Source organism: Schistocerca americana, chromosome 3, assembly GCF_021461395.2.
Source record: "Schistocerca americana isolate TAMUIC-IGC-003095 chromosome 3, iqSchAmer2.1, whole genome shotgun sequence".
Taxonomy (NCBI): Eukaryota; Metazoa; Arthropoda; class Insecta; order Orthoptera; family Acrididae; genus Schistocerca; species Schistocerca americana.
This window is the reverse complement of record NC_060121.1, coordinates 104,135,003-104,160,195: the sequence shown is the minus strand read 5'-3', so window position 1 is coordinate 104,160,195 and position 25,193 is coordinate 104,135,003. Positions and strand designations below refer to the sequence as shown.

General features: G+C 41.1%; 1 protein-coding gene across 1 annotated transcript in view; it reads right to left on the bottom strand.

Annotated features, from left to right (window-relative positions):
* Window positions 1-2,522: 2,522 nt before the first annotated feature.
* LOC124607362 overlaps window positions 2,523-25,193 on the bottom strand; it is a 76,007-nt gene continuing 53,336 nt past the window's right edge. The window contains exons 7-8 of the mRNA XM_047139669.1: window positions 5,812-5,851; window positions 2,523-3,170 (exon numbers count right to left, since the gene is read on the bottom strand). The gene's annotated coding sequence lies outside the window, so the exon portion shown is untranslated. The remainder of the gene's footprint in view (window positions 3,171-5,811; window positions 5,852-25,193) is intronic.

The following is a 25,193-nucleotide window of genomic DNA, read 5'->3' as shown; positions in this document are numbered from 1 at the left end:
ACTGGGGAAGACCTAGAACGACGAGGACACCTGCAATGGACGAGGCAATTCTTTGTGCAGTTGACGATAACCCTAATGTCAGCGTCAGAGAAGTTGCTGCTGTACAAGGTAATGTTGACCACGTCACTATATGGAGAGTGCTATGGGAGAACCAGTTGTTTCCGTACCATGTACAGCGTGTGCAGGCACTACCAGCAGCTGATTGGCCTCCACGGGTACACTTCTGCGAATGGTTCACCCAACAATGTGTCAACCCTCATTTTAGTGCAAATGTTCTCTTTACCGATGAGGCTTCATTCCAACGTGATCAAATTGTAAATTTTCACAATCAACATGTGTGGGCTGACGAGAATCCGCACGCAACTGTGCAATCACGTCATCAACACAGATTTTCTGTGCATGTTTGGGCAGGCATTGTTAGTGATGTCTTGATAGGGCCCCATGTTCTTCCACCTACGCTCAATGGAGCACGTTATCATGATTTCATACGGGATACTCTACCTGTGCTTCTAGAACATGTGCCTTTACAAGTACGACACAACATGTGGTTCATGCACGATGGAGCTCCTGCACATTTCAGTCGAAGTGTTCGTACACTTCTCAACATCAGATTCGGTGACCGATGGATTGGTAGAGGCGGACCAATTCCATGGCCTCCACGCTCTCCTGACCTCAACCCTCTTGACTTTCATTTATGGGGGCATTTGAAAGCTCTTGTCTACGCAACCCCGGTACCAAATGTAGAGACTCTTCGTGCTCGTATTGTGGACGGCTGTGATACAATACGCCATTCTCCAGGGCTGCATCAGCGTATCAGGGATTCCATGCGATGGGGGGTGGAGGACATTTTGAACATTTCCTGTAACAAAGTGTTTGAAGTCACGCTGGTACCTTCTGTTGCTGTGTGTTTCCATTAAATGATTAATGTGATTTGAAGAGAAGTAATAAAATGAGCTCTAACATGGAAAGTAAGCATGACCACATAACATATTTTCTTTCTTCGTGTGTGAGGAATGTTTCCTGAAAGTTTGGCCGTACCTTTTTGTAACACTCTGTATACTGCAGTGACATAGGTTCCTTCCCTTGGTGGTGAACTGAAAATAAGTGCAACTACCATAGAATCCTGTACATTCTGAACAGAACACTTGCATAAAATCAATAACCATTAACAAGAGTCCTCAACAGAGCAAGCTGCTGTGTGTAACTATCCTTTTCCTGAAGATTGTTAACTTCCTGCTTAATGGTGTACACATAAGATGATGATTGTGTGATGCATCCTGCACAAAGGGGGCCACAGAATACTCTGCAGCATTGTCAATGTGCTCCCTATCTATCCCATGCTTCAAGCTCCAACCACTGGCTATCCTGGTAACTGGCAATGTTGCAGTTAGCACACACCGAGCCACTGTTTCTGCTTCCGACTCTCTCCAGTAGAAGTTACATGCTCAGAAAACTATTGCTGTCACTTCTGAACATAATACTTCTTATATCTGCTTTATGCCACCCATAATGAACTAGTGACTAATTAACACCACCATACCTACGCTAACACAAAAATCAGAACTGAATGTTCTATCTGCACCCCAAAACGCACAGGCAGATGCAGAAGAATGACACTATTGGCTGGATCACCACATGGTACACTGTTCCTTGTCACTGCACACTGCCCCAGCATCTGCTTTCTTGTGTGCACACTACTATAACAGTAATATTGTTATGGATAAATTAACTCCACAGATAATTTACTTGAAAACATATATGCAGCATGTATAAGTTGTAAAATGTGAAATTTGTGAGCAATTTAAAACAACTGAAAATGAAAGCTGAAATAAATTGTCTCAAATGTCATGCATTTATAGACCTAGTTCCAATATGATTTAGAAAAAGCTCTGAATACAAAAATAATTTTTTTTAAAAAGCAGATAAAAATAGGACAATGCACTTCAGGATCCAGTGACCATAGAAAGTCACAGAATGTTCTCTAATACGCAAGTAGCAATGATGGTCCAATTTATGCAAATATCTTTGTAGTTACGGGCTATTCCTCAAATGAAAAAGGAAATCAAATGTGGGTTTGTTAGATGCTTCAATCCTGTTTCCCTGAATAGATACAGAAAGTACTGAAACGCTACATCACAACGTTTAGGTCAAAATTAGTACCCCATTGCTCCCATATACATCTTAATCACAACGTCACCTCACTTGGTGAGTAACAGTGAAGCCAGAAGTCTAAGATTCATGGGCTCTGAACCTAAAAATCTCAGTATTTCCTGTTTATAGTCGTTTGCTCAGTCTTTCATGAAATCTATGCACTTTTTCAAATTCAAATGAAGGCCTTACTGGATGAAAGCTTTATTTGTGACAGTCTTTTTGTTGGAACTATCTGCAACTCAGCATCTCCACTATATGGTGAGTAGCAACTTTCCTTTCATAATATTGTTACATTCCATCCTGGATTTTCCATTGTTTGATTGAGGTATTAGGATGTAATATTTCCAAAGAAAGGAAAGAAAAAACAAAGGTTAACTTTAAAAGTCTCTATATTTATAAAAATCATCTTCAAAAGATACAGGTATTGAGTATATACATGTTTATACAAAATGAAAAAATAAATAATTATGCTTTACTTATCATAAACTTAATTTTGGCGGTCTAATAATTCACTTACGATTTGTCCTCTTGTTGCTGGATCTCTTATTTATTGCTTCTTGCATCTTACTGTTTTATGTTCAGCAGGTAATGAAGTATTATTTGGCAGTATCTGTCATTTCCCTTTCTGACTGAACCTTACCAGATCCAATTTCTCCTTATTTCAAATGTCAGGAACTTTCGTAGTTCTAGTTTGTTAATTTGATTCACACTAAACACACAATATGCACGGCCACAGCCAAGTTGGACAATTTTATCCTCATTCTCATTGTTTATCAGACACACTTTATCCCATGTCCTTGTGTTTCATAAATAAATTTCATTCACAAAAAAAGCCAATGAAAGAAGATTTATGAAATTGGTTTTCTTCAAGATTGTCTAAGTCAACTGCAAAAAAGGAGATATTCATATGCAGTTGTCAGTTCCAGTTTTTCTTCTAAATTGGTATCTTCTGATCCCAGCTGTAGATGGCAGTTTAATAAAGCCATCACACATCCAGCACAGCAACCACCGTCATTACTCTTGGGAAAACAAATCAACTTTTTAAAATGTTGTAGAATCTTTCCAAGACATCGGAACTTCCATACAATACTTTGTGTCCTAGCGATGGAGGTATTTAAACTTGTGAAATTAACAAATCAGCATAATGCATACATTTCTATGTGCAAATAAACAAAAATGTTGTGTACAATACATTGTCTATGAAAACATGTAAACCATGAAATACCACAAAGCACAGTACAGTTGTTCATCACCCAATGGAAATTGAAGGTACAAGTTACAGACAGTAAATATCATCTATTAAAATAAAATTAGTTTAGAAATTTGCACACAAGTTAAAAATACATCCCACATAAAGGTGCCTGAGTTATGTGTTGACTATGATCTACAAGCAATCAAATAACTGGTGCATAAATCATGTAACAAAAATTAATACTATGCATTAGAGCCTACAACCTGTGGAAATCTCATAGAAGTTAGATATTTACAATTACATGCTGCATAAAGCTGTCATTATATGGTGCACTGCATTTAATCACACCCTCTGCGGAAAAAATGGATTTTTTGATCAGTTATTATAAAAACCTAAACAATACTGTTAAAAACAGTTAAGTCTGTGCTTAAGTTAAGCTATGTGAGCACATAAAACAGTTCAACAGAACAATTTTTAATGAAGTGCGCAAACATAAAAATTATTTTAAAAAATATACTACACTTCATAAATTAAGTAACAAGTGAAAATTAATATGTGTCACAAGAAACAGAGTATGGTAGGTGTGCTTTTCTAATAATACAGAATGCAGAAAAACAAACACACACACACACACACAAAATTAATGCCGTCAAATTAAACTGACTGGATTCTATGTTGTGAAGTTACCTTATGAAGATCTCAATACAACACTAAAAGCAAGGTAGTAATACTCGAAAATACAACAGAAAAAGTAACATATCCATCAACTCTTCATGTACTAACAAGGAAGAGCTCTGTATGTCTTCTAAGATATGTAGGCCCAAAAAAGAGCAAACATATTGATGATAGGCTATGAAAACCTCATAACTCCATCTGTCTGTAAAAACTTTTAATTCCAGTAACCAGTAACTCCATAGCCTAAGAGAGATTTGAAAGTGCATGGATCTCTCTAATCTGTCAATAACTACACTTCTACTGTACTGTTACACATGGAGCAACTTTCTGTATCACTTTACATTACTTTTTAAGAAATCGTTTTCGCTTCACCTGCAAAATTTAACAAAATGAAGTAATGAGGCTTTCACTGCCCACCATTGACATATGTTTTATCAGATCTGTTAGGTGATGTTAGATTTTTCAATTTGGGTGACAATAACAGAATCTACAGAAAGATAAATGACACATATCTTGCTCCAAGATGGCAAAGAATGCTGGAGTTTAATATGCCAGCAAAAACCAGTTTGTTAGAAAAACAGAAGTTCTGACTCAATGAGGATCAAGCTAAATTTAAATGGACAGGAACTGCGAAATAATATGGCACAACAACAAAAAATGTATAAAATGCAGTTGTGGAAATTCTTACCACAAGAAGGGACACATTAAGGGAGCATCTGCTACAACATACATACAAGTGATAGTGGAGTGAGCACTTGATGGAAAATTGTTGTGGTACACAGATTATAAAATGCTAAGATAACAATGGATATTAGACATAAGTACACACATATTAAATATGTTGATGTATGTTAACAATAGATGGGGGATGACATCACACAACAGAAATAACTTTCAGAGGAAAAGTTACAAAGCAGTTAGAGTAAGAGATCAGGAAAAATTGAACACAATTTTTGGGGGAACCACCTATTATTTACCATAAGCCAGAGAAAACCTAAAGCAGAATGCAGGACAGGGTTAAAAACTTCTCTCAAACAGGAATCCACAGTATTAATCACATCCTCTTTCAAAATGCATCTTGTCACAATTCAAACAAATTATGGTTATTAGCCAAGGAAATTGTTCATGCATCAACATATCAATCATGTTTCTTTTACTCTGGATACACAGCTGCCACACCACCATTCAATGGGAAGCATTGATCTTAAGTTATTGGCACACACATCATACTTATTTCAAGGCATTTTCAGTTTGGCATAACCTTTTCCTTTTGTTTCTTAACTGATGTGAAATCATACAGCAAATGGACAGTTTAATCTCTGACATTCAAGTGGAAAGCTAAATGCAATAACTAGACAAGATTTGCCTTCACCAGTCTGCACATTGATCTAGCAATAGTTTGCACATGTAAATCCTGAAATTTTCCATGCCCTGTACCCTCCTGATTACTGTATTAGTACACGACTTGCATGCAAAATACACTATCAGTGCAGGGAACTACTTACTGATGTTTCACTCAGAACCACAAAAACTAGCTGTTCTTGATTAATATGCTGCAAAAATCCCACTGTCTCCTTCTTATCAAGCAAAAAGAACATACTGGTTGGGAAAATTATTTTCCACTCTAGTTATGTTGTTTCCTCTTTTCTTACCATAACAATGAATAATGAGCATGCATATCCCGACAGTAAGTTAAGCCAAGTTGATGACTACAAATAAAATATTCTCTAAAATCTCAGTAAACCAAGTGACTAAGTACTTTAATTAAATAGATAAATGACACTACAACTTACCAAAGGGAAACAGTGCTTTTCACCAGTTGAGGAACTGCATCTACAACAAAAAAATTCAACAGTTTTTGTGATTTAAAAATAGCTACAACCAAGGCAGCCCTATTCAGGTTTAAAAATAATAAGAGGCGATCAAAGAGTTTCTATTTGAGATCTCTGCTGCACCTTATTTGCAATGTAGTGCAACTCCAACACGGGTGTATAAGCACTGACATGTGGTGAGAGATTTATATGGCATTCGTGTCTCTCTGACATGCATGCACTAAATGTAGAAACGTGAGCTATGACCACGTTATTACCGAATGCATCCAAACAGGACCAATGTGCTGTTTTTCTTTTATTAGCTACTCAAAAACAAACACCTGTAGACATCCATCTGAGAATGAAGAATATCTGTGTGTGTGTGTGTGTGTGTGTGTGTGTGTGTGTGTGTGTGTGTGTGTGTGTGTGCGTGCGTGTGCTCGCGCACGCTTGCGCGCCTAAAGCCACAACTGTGGAATGGTACACCACAGGGTGTGGCGTGATAACACATGTCCTCATATCGCAAATGTCGTAATGCAGAAGTTACTCCAAAAACATCTTTAAGGGTCAACAATTCCTGTCAGACAAGGATGTGCAGCAGGCAGTTACGGACTACTTCAGGCAGCAGGATATTGCATTTTACCAAATGGTTACCTTCAAACAGCAGCATTGCCTCACGGCTCATAGCCATTTTGCATGACTGGCATACCGAATGGATTGTACGACCTTCAAACAGAACATTCTGATCGCCCATTATATTAATATTTGAGACAAATGTATTGAATAAGATTAGCATGCAAATAAGACTAACAAAATCAATCAAATCTATAGCTTTTGGAATTTGACACGCTTGAGATGGAGAATGCACATATATGAACAGTTAGAAATGGGGAAAAGTGTAAGTGGTCAAGCAAAGAAAATGCCGCACCAAACTCTGGATCAGGAAACAGACAACATGCAGAAAATATATTAATAAAGAAAGAATGGTGCAAAAGTAAGGCTGACTTTACTTCACTGAAAAGGCATACACAAAAATATTTAGTGATAGACAGCCTTTACTAAGTTTGTTGCTGAAAAGTTGTGTGTCTATTTGCGTAGTTCACATACTTGCCGCTCACGGTGCTGCTGCTGTTCATCCCGGTATTACAGGTGTTGTATATCACCACAAATGTTTCCTAACATACCTTTGGTTATTTCCCATATTTCACAGGACATATAGTTCTTCAGCTCATCCAGCTGTCAAAGTAAGGAGGGGAATGACTGTTGAAGTACGCATAAAACCCGTTTTCACACCACATTAAATCAAATAAAATTCATTGGTTTGGAAGCATCTCAAAAACCTCGAGGTATATATTCTTGATCTATCCCAACAAAAAGAAATCATTAAGTGTAAACTCAAGTAACTGTTGAAACCAGAGCTGCACCAGCGTAGGTAGAATTATTGCAGCCAAGAAAGATCCAGTATTCTGGTACAGTGGCATCCAGGTGCTCATGGACGTTTATGTGGAAATGGGAGGAGCATCACCCTGTTGAAAGACAAAATCAGGAAGAATTTCCTCTAGATAACACATTAGACACACAACGTGTTCACTTTTGGTTAGCCTCTCTCGTTTTCCACAATGACTGTTCTCTAATCCACATATCAGTATTAGGACAGTTGACATTTTCGCAAGGGCAGAATGTCGCTGGATCATTGTACATTAACCTTTCACAAAACTATACTACTGTAACAAATTTCAGACGTCACCACAAAGAGTTAGTCTTTATCAGCCAGTGTCAAACTCTGGGTATGCTCCAAAAGGTGGAATGTGATCTACCTAACTCATGACTAATTTTCATTATCAGTTTAACTGGACTTCTTACATAGCCAGTTCGGATCGTCTCCCCTGCCTCATTCAACATCTGCTCGTACGAAAGACATTTTACATGACACACTTCCAAGTGGATTAGACTTCTGTATATAAAGTGATAATGCAGTGCCTACCCAGTGGAAATTTGTTAAAACTGTGTTCTGAAATGTATTTGCACCATTAAAATAACCAACACTTTTGCAAATTTCAATGAACACCTTTCCTTTCTCACACGGTTGTAACTTAGGAAACAGGAGCAATAGAACTTTAATTCAATGAATTGGATGAGATGGCCATGGTGGTAGCAAGTATTTGAAAGATTTGCCAGCTCCGACCACAGTGTTTTGTAACACTAATCATGTTCTTATACAAACAACCCATGTTGTTGTTGTTGTGGTCTTCAGTCCTGAGACTGGTTTGATGCAGCTCTCCATGCTACTCTATCCTGTGCAAGCTTCTTCATCTCCCAGTACCTACTGCAGCCTACATCCTTCTGAATCTGCTTAGTGTATTCATCTCTTGGTCTCCCTCTACGATTTTTACCCTCCATGCTGCCCTCCAATACTAAATTGGTAATCCCTTGATGCCTCAGAACATGTCCTACCAACCGATCCCTTCTTCTGGTCAAGTTGTGCCACAGACTTCTCTTCTCCCCAATGCTATTCAATACTTCCTCATTAGTTATGTGATCTACCCATCTAATCTTCAGCATTCTTCTGTAGCACCACATTTCGAAAGCTTCTATTCTCTTCTTGTCCATACTATTTATCGTCCATGTTTCACTTCCATACATGGCTACGCTCCATACAAATACTTTCAGAAATGACTTCCTGACACTAAAATCTATACTCGATGTTAACAAATTTCTCTTCTTCAGAAAAGCTTTCTTTACCATTGCCAGTCTACATTTTATATCCTCTCTACTTCGATCATCTTCAGTTATTTTGCTCCCCAAATAGCAAAACTCCTTTACTTACTGTCTCATTTCCTGATCTAACTCCCTCAGCATCACCCGACTTAATTCAACTACATTCCATTATCCTCGTTTTGCTTTTGTTGATGTTCATCTTATATCCTCCTTTCAAGACACTATCCATTCCATTCAACTGCTCTTCGAAGTCCTTTGCTGTCTCTGACAGAATTACAATGTCATCGGCGAACCTCAAAGTTTTTATTTCATCTCCATGGACTTTAATACCTACTCCGAATTTTTCTTTTGTATCCTTTACTGCTTGCTCAATATACAGATTGAATAGCATCGGGCAGAGGCTACAACCCAGTCTCACTCCCTCCCCAACCACTGCTTCCCTTTCATGTCCCTCGACTCTTATAACTGCCATCTGGTTTCTGTACAAATTGTAAATAGCCTTTCGCTCCCTGTATTTTACCCCTCCCACCTTTAGAATTTGAAAGAGAGTATGCCAGTCAACATTGTCAAAAGCTTTCTCTAAGTCTACAAACGCTAGACACGTAGGTTTGCCTTTCCTTAATCTTTCTTCTAAGATAAGTTGTAAGGTCAGTATTGCCTCATGTGTTTCAGTATTTCTACGGAATCCAAACTGATCTTCCCCGAGGTCGGCTTCTACCAGTTTTTCCATTCGTCTGTAAAGAATTTGTGTTAGTATTTTGCAGCTGTGGCTTATTAAACTGATTATTTGTTAATTTTCACATCTGTCAACACCTGCTTTCTTTGGGATTGGAATTATTATATTCTTCTTGAAGTCTGAGGGTATTTCGCCTGTTTCATACATCTTGCTCACCAAACTTTAGAGTTTTGTCAGGACTGGCTCTCCCAAGGCCGTCAGTAGTTCCAATGGAATGTTGTCTACTCCGGGGGCCTTGTTTCGACTCAGGTCTTTCAGTGCTCCATCAAACTCTTCACGCAGTATCGTATCTCCCATTTCATCTTCATCTACATCCTCTTCCATTTCCATAATATTGTCCTCAAGTACATCGCCCTTGTATAGACCCTCGATATACTCCTTCCACCTTTGTTCTTTCCCTTCTTTGCTTAGAACTGGGTTTCCATCTGAGCTCTTGATGTTCATACAAGTGGTTCTCTTTATCTCCAAAGGTCTCTTTAATTTTCCTGTAGGCAGTATCTATATTACCCCTAGTGAGATAAGCCTCTACATCCTTACATTTGTCCTCTAGCCATCCCTGCTTAGCCATTTTGCACTTCCTGTCTATCTCATTTTTGAGACGTTTGTATTCCTTTTTGCCCGCTTCATTTACTACATTTTTATATTTTCTCCTTTCATCAATTAAATTCAATATTTCTTCTGTTACCCAAGGAAGTTTTCAAAATTCTCACATGAATGGAGCAAAATCTCTCAAAACATATTATGTGCATAATAATGAGATTACCATTAAGGATCATTGTAATTGACACTTATTTCCAGCACAAAGTATGTGAACCACAGTAAACAGACAAACTTTTACCTTATGGATAACAAACTTATAAAGACTGTCTATAATTGTGAACTCAATAATGTATTTCAATAAATACCAAATCAGTTTCACTTTTGCACTGTGTTTTATTAAAACCATGGAGAAACTAACAATTTTATGAATAATTCTGTATCGGGGACCAATAGTGAACAGAAACCCAAGATTCAAGTCCCAGAGCATCCAAGATAAGATGGCTATAACTGGTAAGACAAAGATAAGCAGAAAATTCTGAAGTAAACATAGCATTTAAATGGAAGTGAAAGTATGTGACTGAATTAATGGTATCACAAGGACACTGACTGAGAAGAGTCACGACAGTAACCCTTACATTGTTATACACAAAGCTCAATAACTAATTGTTGCTGATCTAACCATAATTTTACCTCAAATTTTATAGTCATCGTGCCAACATAAAATGAAAGAAAAACTTGTAGGTACATTGACAGGGGTGTTCTCATATGACTCCTTTCTGTTTATTGAATAGTTTTTGCCAGACATAGGTTCCGAGTATGTCCCTGAGCATGTGTGTGTGTGTGTGTGTGTGTGTGTGTGTGTGTGTGTGTGTGTGTGTGTGTGTGTGTGTGTGTGTCCGTGCGCACGCGCATACATATGCATGCACATGCATGCCTCCATATAAAACATTTAGCAATGTGATAATTACTAATAGTTACTAAAAATATCTGAATATTTACTATTGTGATCACATAGAAAGTTAATTATCTGTGAGGATATTATCAAAATATTTCTAGTACTTTTAAAGGGGACTGATTTTATGATATACTATCTGTTTACAAACATGTTGCCATAGCTCTCTTTGGTTAAATGGAAAAGAAAAAGAGAGAAAACACACACTTCTTATATGAATAGGAATTGGATTTATGTCCTAATTTCCTTCTCACCCTTGTCTGTCCATCTCCTATGTCCATTTCCTTCCACCCTTCTGTCCTCCTATTACGCATCCCCCTCTGACCTTGAGCTTCATTGTTATTGCAAATTTTGATTCTGTAGTAGTTCTTATCATACAATGGTAGGCCATATATACAACTTTCCTGTTTCCTAACAACGTTGCACTATTCTTTATACATAAAAATTTGAAGTAAATTCATAGAGTACTGTGGTGGGTGTACTGTAAGACCTTCGGTACACACACCATTAGATTATTTGACTTGTCCCTCTAATGAAGTAGGCAAGTGTCAGCAATATGTCTCGTGGTCTTATTGTGGCGTGCTTATCTTCTGCCGTTAGGTCAGACGATAGAAATGCCACTTGCACGCTTAGAGTAGCGGATTGACGGTGACCAACTTTAAATGGAACTCGATTAATTTTCACACACATTTATTAAAATAATAAAAAATATAGACATTACGTAACTTTATTCTGGATGCTGTTTACAATTGACAATCTGAAGTTCCTTTGGTCTTGGCACGTTAATCTTAGTCTCACATATCTCTGATACTTGACGAAGAGTGTATACATTTCTCTTCATGGCTATGTACAGGAATATGATAATCTTATTAGGCGCAGACTGAAACTTGACTACAGACTAATGCAGACTAACACAGACCGACTAATCAGAGGTCTGTACACTCGTTATAATACCTCGCGCCTTCAGATATCACTGCGCGAGTGTGATCCACGAGGAGAAAAGGTTCTACGTTAGCAGCAATTTCATTGGCTGCGTTACATATTAATACACGGATCGGTGGAAGCAGAATTTGGTCCGTCTTTATGGCAGCGCCATCTCGTACTGCGGAGACGGAAGAGCGCTGTGCCTGCGCTGTTGTGCTTAGCGGGGCGCGCTCTAGTGGAAAAGTTGTGTACGCGCTGGCTACGCGGAACTATGTACACAACAAGTACTTTGGGATTTTGGACAACCATTCAGTCATCGTCATTGGAGATTGCTAGTTCACACTGCAAACTTTATATCAAAAATTAGCAGAGACACACGCACAAAGACACCTACTACATAAGCGACCTCTGTCGAGTTCCGTACCCTTTTGCTCCATCTATAGCGTGCAGGTGCATGCGTATTGGTGATACCACATGAGCACTGTGTCGGAATGCACACTTGCACCTGTAGTATTACCGTTACACAGTTCTTTTTTGCCATACATGGACCAATATTCGAAGAGTGCGCTCAACGGCAAGGTTATCTGCACCCTTACACTCATTAAAACAAACATAGCTACAACTCCGAAAATTGTTCCACACTCGTGCACTCGAGGCAACCACAAAATGACTGTCTCACATGTGCTAAAACAACAGAGAAAAGGTAAAATTAGCTCTCACAAGATTAAAACAAGTAAAACAAGAAAGGAGCTAAAAGAAAGGCACAAAACTAAAAGAAAGGCTGACCACTTCCAAAAAACATGGATGCGCCAGTCACCCTGTTAATACATTAAAAACCATCTCCCTAAAATCTTGGGAAACATGTTGGGAAATTCAAAAAACTTTAAAACTCTAACCACATTTGCTTGAACATTACTTAAACTAGAGGGCAGATCCAACAGCAAATCCCCAATGGCCCGCGGGTCAGAAAATAAAAGAACAGCTCAATAAAATGTGGCACAGTGTTATCTGTATGCCACAAGCACCACACATTGGTGAGTCCTCTCGTCAGAGCAAGCAGCCATGCATCACAGGGCTGTGTCCTATGCGAAGATGAGTGAGGAGGATCTAGTCTCATCAACATAGCTGGAAGGCAGTCTGACATTTAGAACACAATCTGGGAAACCGACAGAGCATGCAATGGAGTCCCCCTGTTAGGACCCATTCGTTAAGAGAGTTGCATAGTTGTCGTGCTCATGCAAAATGTCAGAAAATATCGCATTAAAAACTGGAGGAGGAGTTCAATCTCCCTGTGCTGCACTAAATCTAAAATTACCCTGCGGTAACCAGGGTGGCAGACAATTAAAACCCTGGATTTGAGATTGTACTTTCTCTATACGAAGTGACTCCAACACACACTGCATGTGGATCCTAAACAGCATTGTGGCTCATGGAAGGTTGGAGAAAAGGCGTTCCAGAGACAGACAAGCAACAGTATGGTATGCAGGTGACAGTGGAGCTGCAAGGAACTTAACAGACCTATCAGTACCCGTGGTCAGCCGAATACCCTCATGGTGGATAATGTCAGTGAGCTTCAAACAAGAAGGCCTCACCGATCAATGCACCGTCACCCATAGTTCAGCTGCGAACACATGAAAGCCCTATAAAACTGTAACAGACACACCCTGTCCATTCCCCAAGACCCGTGACTAAGGCATTTCAGGACATTCAGTGCCCTGAGGGTCCTGACTTTCAGGTCTCTCTGATGTGGCAACCATGACAATTTAGAGTCAAAAATGAGGCCCAAGAACCTCACGAGTCTCTAAAATGTAGGATGAAGTCCTGAAAATCTGTCTTCGCAGCCCATGCCTCCAGCCTCTGCAACATAAGATGCAACTAATGTGCTGTGATACTGGAGGAGGAACAGAAAACAGCAAAATCAACCACAAATAAAGAGCACTGTGTGGACTCCTTATGGACCCCTTACCGTAGACATGAAACTGTTGATGGCTATGGCAAAGAGGGTAACACTTTAAACACTGCCCTGAGGGACACCATTCTTCTTCTCAAAACAACAGTGTGTCATCAACTAGGGTTCTAAAAAACCGTTGAGATAGGAAAGACCATATGAAGATGAGGTGGTGGCCACAAAAGCACCATTGACGCAGTTGTGTGAGAATATAGTGTCTCCAAGTATTATCGTACGCCTTACTGATCTCCAAGAATATGCCGATACAGTGATATTTTCATAGAAAAGCCTGCTGAAGAGACACCTCTAGTAGGGTCTCTAGTAGTGTCAGGCTGTCGACAGTGGAGAAAACTCTGCAGAATCCACACTGAGAATGGCTAATGACTTGCCGTGTCTCTAACAAGGACCAGACAAAGGTTAACCATTTGCTCCAGGGTCTTTGCTACATAACTCGTTAAGGCGATACTCTGGGACAGGTGCAGTCCTTTCCTGGTTTGAGGAGAGGTACCAAAATTGCCTCTCTCCTTGAGCTGGAGAGTTGACCTGACTGCCGTATTAAATTAAAACGTTTGAGGATTTTTTCCTATGACACTGCTGGCAAATGTCGATGCATGCAATACCTGATTTGATCATGACTGGGTGCAGTGTCACGAGTGTCAGACAGTGCTGATTCCAGCTCCCACAAGGAGAAAGGACTCAAAATTGTGGGATCTGAAATCCAAATTGCCCCTCTCTACAGTCGCACAGTAGTGGCGACACACCAGATCTTGTCTGGCATTCACAGTAGTTTTCGCAAAATGCCAGTGTCTAAGCAATGTCTCCAAATGTTCAGAACCCCTGTTTCAGCACTGCTGCTATCAGTAATAACTGTTTACTGGAAATCCTCTAGATGGCTTCTGATCCTTTTGTAGACCAAGAGGAACAACCAACAAGAGTCCAGGAACACTTCCCATGACCTTTTGCTCTCCTTAATTACACGCCTAGCCTTGGCTCCAACAACTCTAACCCACAGAAATAGAATCCATCATAAAGTCCTTGAAATCAAATCATTCTAGTGGTTATGATAACATATCAACAAAGTTAATAAAGGAGTGTTCATGTGAGCTTAGTCATATCTTAAGTTATTTGTGTAATCAATCACTTGTAGCAGGAACATTCCCACCTCTCCAAAAGGAAGGGGACAAAGAAATGCCGTCAAATTACCGACCAATCTCACTTTTGCAGCTTTTTCAAAAATCTTTGAAAAGGTTATGTTCAAGCATCTACTTAAGCACCTTAGTGAAAATAACATACTGTCAAAGTCACAGATTGGGTTTCTTAAGGGTTTTGATATTGAGAAAGCTATTTATACTTACAGTGAAAATGTCCTTAATTCATTGGACAACAAATTAGAGGCAACTGGCATATTCTGTGACCTATCAAAGGCGTTTGACTGTGTGAATCACAGCATTCTTTTAAGTAAATTAAAATATTATGGCGTCACTGGTAGTGCTGCAAAGTGGTTTCAGTCATATCTTACTAATAGAAAAGAAAGGGTGTCAATATGTAACACTTCAGCAGTAGGTAATCGGACATCATCTGACTGGGAAGAAATTACATGTGGTGTTCCTCAAGGTTTCATACTAGGTCCACTACTGTTTCTTGTGTATATTAATGACCTGTCATCTGTTACATTACCAGATTCCAAGTTTGTCTTATTTGCAGATGATACAAACATTGCAATAAATAGTAAATCAAATATAAATTTAGAAAGGGCAGCTAATCAAATTTTTACCGACATTAATAAGTGGTTCACAGCCAATTCCCTGTCATTAAACTTTGAGAAGACCACTATATGCAGTTCAGAACTTCCAAGAGATTTCCTTCTGGTGTGTGTATAAAATATGATGACATGGAAATAGGAGAAGTTGAGAGTGTAAAATTCTTGGGATTACAACTTGATAATAAATTCATTTGGGAGCATAGACTAACGAACTGCTAAAGCACCTAAACAAGTCTGTGTCTGCAATGCAAATGATGTCAGACACAGGAGATATAAATATAAAAAAAACTGGCATATTTTGCTAATTTTCACTCCATTACATCATATGGTATCATATTTTGGGCTAACTCCACAAACAGAGAAAAAATTTTTAGAGTACAGAAGCGTATGATAAGAGTAATGAGTAGTGTAAATCCAATAACAACATGTCGAAACCTATTCAAAGAATTGGGCATATTAAACACAGATTCTCAGTATATTTATTCCTTAATGAAGGAATGAAGGAATGAGATCCCACACGTATAATATGGCAAGGATATGATGTCGCCAGGTCGTGTCATATGCTTTTCGTAAATAAAAAAAGACAGCAATCAAGTGTAGGCGTCTGGAAAAGTCTGTTTGGATGGCAGACGCTAGGGACACAAGATTATCAGTGGTTGCGCGACCCTGGCAGAAGCCGCCCTGACGGGGAGCCAGTAGGCCACGTGACTAGGACCCAACCCAACCCAACCACCAACACACCTTACGTTCCAGCAGCTTACAAACAACGTTAGTAAGGCTGATGGACCGATAGCTATCCACATAAAGTGGTTTCTTACTGGGTTTGAGCATCAGAATGATGGTGCTCTCCCGCCATTGAGATGGAAAAATGCCATTGCGCCAGATCTGGTTGAAGATGAAGAGGAGATGTTGCTTGTAGTCAGAAGAGAGATGTTTAATCATCAGACTGTGGATCCAATCTGGTCCAGGAGCTGTGTCGAGGCAATGTGCAAAGGCACTGAGGAGCTCCCAGTTCATAAGTTGGGCATTATAGGACTCACTGTGGCGTGTAGTGAATGAGAGGACTTTCCCTTCCAACTGCCATTTGAGAGTGCGAAAGGCTGGGGGAGAATTCTCCGACACTGAGGCTCCAGCAAAGTGCTCAGCAATCATGTTTGCTTCGGCAGATAACACGCCATTTATGTTAACACCAGGAACACCTGCTGGAGTCTGGTACCCAAAAACACGTTTGATCTTTGGCCAGACTTGGGAAGGTGACGTACGGCACCCAATGGTCGAGACATATCTCTCCCAACACTCCTGCTTCCGTCATTTGAAAAGTTGGCAAACGCGAGCACGGAGCTGTTTGAAGGCTCCAGGGAAGGGTGCCACTTATGCTGCTGTAGAGCTCGCCGACACTCCTTAATTGCTTCAGCGACTTCCAGCGACCACCAAGGGACTGTCTTTCACCGGGGGCACCCTAAAGAGCAAGGGATTGTGTTTTCTGCCACAGAAACTACTGTTGTTGTCACCTGCTCAACCATCACATCGATGTTACCGTGTGGGTGAGATACAATGGTGACAGCAAAGGTCAAAGTTTCCCAGTCTGCCTTGTTTAAAGTCCATCTGGGAAGGCGTTCGTGGGGTTGAGACCGGGGCAGTGACAGAAAGATGGGGAAGTGGTCACTACCACAAAGGTCGTCATGTGCTCACCAGTGTATGGATGGGAGAAGTCCTGGGCTGCAAATTGATAAATCAATGGCAGAGTAACTACCTCAAGCCACACTGAAATGTGTGGCAGCTCCAGTATTTAAGAAGCAGAGGTCGAACTGAGACTGTAAAGTTTCGACATCTCGGCCAGTAAGCACAGTGCCACCCCACAAGGGGTTTATGGGCATTTAAATCTCCCAAAAGTAGGAAAGGTTCAGGGAGTTGATCAATCATTGCAGCTAATACATTGAAGGGTACTGCACCATCTGGAGGAAGATATACATTGCAGACAGTTATTTCCTGTGTAGTCCGTATTCTGACAGCCACAGTTTCAAGAGGGGTTTGAGTTTAGGACATTAACACAAAGTCCACCTGACACACTATTATAGTCGCCACGGTTCCTGTAATATCCCGTATAGCCACAGAGGGCAGGGGTCTGCATTGCTGGGAACCAGGTTTCCTGGAGGGCAATGCAGAAAGCAGGTGTAAAGCTTAACAGTTGCCGTAGCTCAACCAGGTGGTGGAAAAATCCTCCGGAATTCCACTGGAGGATGATCTTATCGTGAGACAGGGAACACTCAATGAGGCAGTGTACGCATCAGGGTCACCTGCTGCCACCCAACTTTTTGCCTGACAGGCTATATCCATTGTGTCTGAGGGTCCGGAGAGATCTAGGTCCTCAGCAGATGCCAGAATCTCCACCCCATCCTCAGACGCAGAGCTTGGTGGTAGCAGTGGTGTGGGTGCCACCACAAGTTCCTTGTTCTTGGGGTCTTCTTTTCCGATTTCTCGCACTGTTCCTTGGGTTTCCCTCGCTGGAAGGACTTAACTGAATGAGTCCCCAGGACGACCAGCTGCTTTTGGACTCTTCAGCCATTGGCGGGTGTCATTTTTCCCAATAGCAGAAACCTGGGAAGGGAGTGACCCAAGGGACCCCGTCCAAGTGAGAGGAGCCGAAGAAGCCTTATGCTTCTCTGGCTCAGAAGTGGGGACTAAAATCTCCAATGGTTGGGGGGGGGGGGGGGGGGGGTGTTTCTCCTGAAGTAGGTGGTGCGGGAGCAACAGAGAGAGAAGTGCCCCCCACCATCAAGAGAGCAGGTGTAGTCTCCCAGTTCTGAGAGGCGACAGGAATTCGAGGAACTGATGGGGCGACAACTGTTCTCGTAGTGGCGGCATATGAAGAGGTCATTGCCACAAGATGTAGGCGCTCAAATTTCCTCTTAGCCTCAGTGTAGGTCAGTCGGTCGAGGGTCTTATATTCCATGATTTTCCCCTTTTTCTGTAAAATCCTGCAGTCTGGTGAGTAAGGTGAATGATGCTCTCCGCAGTTGACAGGTTGGGAGGTGGGGCACATGGTGCATTGAGATGCAATGGACATCCACAATCTCGACAGGTGGGGCTGGAAGTACAGCAAGAAGACATATGGCCGAACTTCCAGCACTTAAAGCACTGCATAGAGGTAGGGATATATGGCTTGAAGTCACAGCGGTAGACCATCACCTTGACCTTCTTGGGCAATGTGCCACCCTCGAAAGCCAAGATGAAGGTAACATTGGCAACCTTGTTACCCCTCAGACTCCGATTGATGCGCCAGACAAAATTAACACCTCACCGCTCTAAACTGGTGCGCAGCTTCTTGTCAGAATGCAAAAGAAGGTCCCTGTGGAATATAATACCCTGGACCATATTTAAGCACTTATGAGACGGGACGGTAACAGAAACATCCCCCGACTTCCCACAAGCACATAATGCCCGTGACTGGGCAGAGGATGCTGTTTTTATCAAAACTGACCCAGAACTCATTTTGGACAAGCCCTCCACCTCCCCAACCTTTCCTTCAAATGCTCCACAAAAAACTAAGGCTTCATGGACATGAAAGATTCCCCATCAACTCGTGTACATATGAGGTACCAGGGCGAATAAACTACACTGCCAGCCTTAGCCTAGTGGCCCTCCCATGGTGTGACCAGGGAGGGGAACAACTTGAAGTCATATTTCTTCCCACTGAAATAAGACTGCCCACTTAAGAGACTGCTGGCGGCAGACCACCAGCATGTGATTATGTATTACGCTTCATGGCGTGTCATACGCCGATGCCACCCACTCCGACCAGGGGACTTCCCCACGGGCACCACCCTGCTGCAGCAAAGGCCACATGGCAGGATGGCCATTGCTGGGAATCCCGATGCCCCAGGGTGATGGGCATCTACTCCTTGGCATACGTGGGGAGTTAACAGCGCGGGCATCAGCAGAGCGATCCCTGTGTTGTCAGGGGGCTACAACCAACAGGGTACATAGCGGCCCCACCATAATGGACCGGCTACCGTGCTGGATATAAGATGCAAAAGAAGTCCATGGTCGTTGGCACAGAAAGTGACACTGCGTGGTGCATGGTGGAAAACGCACCCAGGAAGATGTCCTTGCCCAAGAGATGTAGAATGGGTGCAACTGCAATGCAACAACAAGAAAGTGGGCTGAAGATCTCAATGCACGATGGACATGATGCACCACGTAAGGCGTCATTCCCCCGTTGGCTCGCTCTTTGAGAAAATTTTGAAAAATGGAAGTCAAACCCTACAGGGGACCAAAACATAAAGGTTGAAAGGTGTAAGACTCCTTTTAGTCACCTCTTACGACAGGCAGGAATACCACGGGGCTTTTCTAATCCCCAGACCAACAGGGGAGAGCTTCTGAGGAAGTTAATTAGGATACAGTATATGAAATTCTAAAGGTAGTACGGGTAAAATGTTATCGACAATTTATAGCACAAACAGACTCAAGTTATAAGACTGAGGCCATAAAAGAGAAACACTAGTTCAGAAAGGAGTGTCACGGGGGTGTAGCCTCTCCTCGATGTTATTCAACCTGTTCGCTGAGCAAACTGTGAAAGAAGTCAAACAGAAATATGCAACGGAAATTCAATGTCAGGGAGAAGGAATCAAAATTAGAGGTTTCCCGAAGACACCGTAATTCTGTCAGGGACAGCAAGAGACTTGCAAGAGCAAGTCACATTAATGAACACTGTGTCTTGGAAAGAGGTTGTTACACGAATGTTAATAAAAGTGGAGCAAGGTAAATGAATGTAGCTGAATTAAATCAGGTGATACTGAACAAATTAGATTAGGAAATGACACTGAAAGTAGTCTATGAGTTTCGCTGTTCGTTCAGGAAAATAACTAACAATGACAAAGTAGGGAGGTTATAAAATGGAGGTTGGCTATAGCAAAAAAAACCATTTAAGGAAAAAAGGAATTTATTGACATCTATTACAATTCAAGTGTTAGGAAGTTGTTTCGAAAAGTATTTGGCTCTGGAGTAGCCTCCTACAAAGTGAAATGCCAATAATAAGCATTTCAGACAAGAAAAGAAGATAAGCTTTTGTAATGTGGGGCTACGGAAGAATGCTGAATGATATTCAATCTTATCGAATAACTAATGAAGTGGTACTGAATCAAAATGGGGGGGGGGGGGGGGGGGGGGGGGAATAAATTTATGGCATAACTTGACTAAAAAGGGATCGCATGATAGGACAATGGAAGGAAATGTAGGATCAGGGAGGGGTAAAAATTGTAAAGAGAGACCAGTGAATGAACACATTAAACATATTAAAATGGATGTTGGTTGCAGTAATTATTCAGATACAAGGAGACATGCACAGAACAGAGAGAAGTGTGGAGACCCACAGGAGCCCAGTCTTCGGGCTGACCACCACCACCACGCACCAATGCATCCTCTGGGACAATTCATAGGAGCCCTAAAATTACTACAGGAAGCTGATCTGTTCACATTCCATGCTCTTACATTTAATATTTGGCTCAATACAAATGATCACTATTAATTCACCAGAGGTGTTTTTCATCCTAGGTCTTTACATTCGTTAAAAGTTAGTTTATGAAGTGGTGACTTCATCAGTCTGTTGTGAAACTTGCCTTGCCAGAAGCTAGTCAAGTGAGAAACTGTTAATCTCTATATTACTTTAGAAACATAACAGAACGGCATGTTTCTCCAAAACCACTGTGTAACCTTGGCTAGTATTGTGCCTAATAACTCACAGGACTATCCTTTACCACTTCCACACAGCAACTTCAAATATCCTCATATCATCCACATACATTATACATATTGTCATAGCACATTGCCAAAATCTAACGAATGCTTATGATAGATCTAGGCTTGGCTCACTTCAACCTATGAAACTAAGTATACTTCGAATTCCTTTTTCTCATGGGTGATTTTGGTTTTCTTTGTCCAACAACACAGTAGAGAACAGTTAATGGTGTGCTTTCAGGTGTTCAGCCAAGTTTCTGATTTCATTTATCTGGACAATATTTTGATGACCAATCCAGTTGTGTTTTCCAGGGTATGTGTGCTAAATTGTTACGCATACTCATCAGAGGTCTCCATCTGGCTTTTACACTCGCTTGAATTGTACGGAGCGTGTAGTTGGGTGAAAGTTCCACGGATATCAATGTGGACACTTTGCATGTAGACAGCAACTACATTAGACTTAATTTACACTCATTTGAGCAGTCCATGCTCAAATGTCTTGACTGCCCCTGCTGTTTGACTTTTCTAGTTTTCTTAGAGTTGTATAGATTGTGTACCTTTGTGTTGTCAACTAAGTAATTAATTTAATTTTCCTGCACAATATTTTGAAGAATGACCCAGTTGGGTTCTTCAGCTGGTGCAAGTTGCCTACTCCAACAATACCTGACAGATCCAAAATACACAGTTGTTTTATAATGTGCACTTACGCAGAAAATAAATTTTGTAACTAATGGTGATTAACAAAATTTAGGATGCTTGCAACTTACTCAAGATTACTTTTTAACAAAGGTGGGGTCGAAGGGGCAACAACTACTGTTTACTCTTACCCCATGTGCACATTTATATAATCACTGTAAGTACTTATTCAAATATCACTGTGTTGTCACACAAAATGTAAAATATTGTCTGCAACAAATTTCACAGGAACAACATATATTCAGTATGTACACCTATTTGCTACAATGAATTTTAACATGGACAATGTCTTTCATGCTGGTTCACCTATAAGACAGAAGTTTGTCCTCAGTAACACTGATCACGTACTTCCAAGTAGTTAGACAGCGCAGGTAGGTACAAAAGTCCAAATTTTTCCTCTATAAATAAGATTTTCAGATGAATGTTTGACATTTTGAGATCACTAACTAATACCACCCCAGACCCTCTTGGGTCACTTCTAGAGCTGAGGTAAACATGGCAAAACCACCTCCACAATGTCAAACAATACCAAGCTAACCTAAAACAGCATTTGCCTTGTTCAGCTTATATTTTTTATGTATAAATATTATGAGAGAAATATGTTAATCTTTAACAGGCTATACAGAAAATATTAGTTACATGTAATTAATTTCAAAAAATCTTGAATCTACACCTCAGAATTACTTTTCTTTACAATCAACTTCCAGATTTATGGATTTATCACACCTTTCAAGTGGTTAATAAATGACCTCCACATAAAATACTGCTGCCTTTAGGGCCCGGCCACAGCAGCATCATAATTTTCTTAACAAAGTCCGCGTACTGAGTGTCACATTTATCCTACCGCCTAGACTTTACTCCAAGCACTTTCTGCTCCTTTCTACACATAAGAAACTGTACTGGACAAAAGTACTTTTAATTTCATTAAGGAACTTCTAGACACTATCATGGTCTGGCTGCACTGTAAGGTGGTAGAATTTCAGTCAAAAAGAACCGATCAACAAACAGAGATAAATGGTTAAAGCTGGATGGAGATCATGTGAGAAAATAATGCAGAAGTGTAGATGGATGGATTGATGGGACTTGAAGGGACCAAACTGCATGATCATTGGTGCCTTAATCCTCCGTGTGTAAAGCCAGGAAACTCCGGTGAGGAAGTACATAAAAGACAAATTCCCAATGGACTCCACTGTATCAGAGAATCAGAAAGCCATGTATACAAGCAAGTAGAAGGGAAAAAGCAGTAAAAGGCTAATAGGGTAAAAGTGGGAAGTTTCGCTGCCCAGAAAGCAGCTGGAGGTCCCCAGAACATGTTATGTGACCGGAGAACATCCTCTGCATTCAACCAGTGCTTCCACACCCTCCATTACAACAAGAAAACTAGCTACACGGGCAAGATAAAATATCAGGAGAGAGACCAATGATGATGAGTCTGTCAACCAACAATAGATATAAAAGAATAAGAAGACTTAAGAAGGTGGGAAGGGCAAGAGTCAGGCTGGACTACTGAGCAAGGGTAGCCATAGTGGCCCTTGGGTCAGAGCAGGTGACAGGGCACCTCTGAGATTCCTCCACCAGCCAACAAGGTTAATGTGTCATATGTCACAGACAGTAGTAAAAACCACTTTTGTGGTTAAACATAAAACCAAATCAGCTGCTTTGGCATCGTCCACTAGCACCAGAGGTAGTGTATCAGCAAGTTTAAGGTTTCACAGTAAGGTGGCCAAATTAGGGCAGTCCAGTAAGTGTGGGCCACCCAAGTGTGGCCAATGCAAATGCAAAAGTGGAGCAAAAAGGGAAAAATGGCACATCGTTGTGGTGAATTTATGCTTAACAGTTTATTTGGAGAAACCAAGGCACAATAATTCACATTCCAAGCCTCTGATAACTGTCTTTGTAGATTTGACCAAAGACCCAATTCTTGTACCTCCAATTCTAAAGTCGGCATCATGGTAGCCAACTTGGCTAGTCAGCATGTTCATTTCTTGGGATCCCAGTGAGACAAGGGGTTCACACAAAGGTGTTTGACTGTCCTGCATGGTGGAGATCATGTGGAGAGAGCCTGGACAGTCACAACCAATGGGTGTCCAGGGTAGCACTTGTCAACAGCCTGAGAAGTACTCAAGGATTAAGAAAAATGCGTCAGTGCAAGAATAAAGGTGGCTGAGGGCTGGAGCAATGGCCACCAATTCTGCAGTGAATGAACTGCATCCATTTGGCATGGAGCATAGTTCACAGCATCTTGCATGTGTTTAGGCAAAACCGATTCACCTGTTCATTGTAGACTCATCAGTGTATAACCACATCTGAGCACAGAAATGTGTAGGGACATCCAGAAACAGGGCGACGAAAAATCATATGGTCTATAGAGTCTTTCATTACAAAGGAGAGGTCAAGGCAGATTCGAGAACTGGGTAAACGCCTCCCCTGACTAGAGGCTACAGTGGGGAAAGTGAGAGTTCAGAGCAGAGAATGCTTGTGAACAATGATCGTGACTCCAGACCTTGGCCTCTATTGTCAGAGGTAGATCTCCATACCAGGAAAAAGGACAGTGGAATAGCAAATTTGTATTGCATAGCTAAGCAGTAGTTGCTGACGCCTGATCTGAAGGGTAGGTATGCCAGCCTCCACGAATACCCGCTCACAGGACTGGTCCGAAAGGTACCTCACACAAGTCGGACCTCACAATGGTGTATTTGGTCCAGCATCCGCAATGCTGAAAGCGATGCTGAGCCATATGCCACACTCCATAATCAAGACATGACAAGATCAGAGCTCTGTACAGCCGCGAACGTGTAGAGCGGTCTGCACTCCAGCTGGCATTACCAGACAGTGAAGAGTATTAAATTGTGACCAGCATGCTTGCTTAAGTTGGTGAAGATTGGGGAAGTCATGTCAGCATTGAAGACCAACCCCAAAAGTCGTTACGACTCCACTACACTGACCACTTGGTCCTCAAGATAATAGTTCTGGTTGGGGATGGACAGTATGACAGTGACAGAAATGCATGACCCATTTCTTGGCAATGGGAAACTGGAAGCCATGAGTGAGAGCGCAGGATTGCATCTTTCGTACAGCACCCTGCAGCAAATGTTGAGCAACACCCACAGTTGAGGAGCTATAGTAGATGCAAAAGTTGTCAGCATACAGGGAGGGTGACACTGTAGATCTCACAGCTGCAGTTAGACCTTTGTTAGCCAGTAGAAAAAGAAACACAATACTGAGCCCTGTAGTACCATGTTCTCTTGTATATGGGGAGTCCTGTAAGAAGCACCAATTTGAACATGGAAAGAATAGTGAGACAAGAAGTTCCAGATAAAAATCAGAAGCTGGCCACAGAGACCCCACTCAT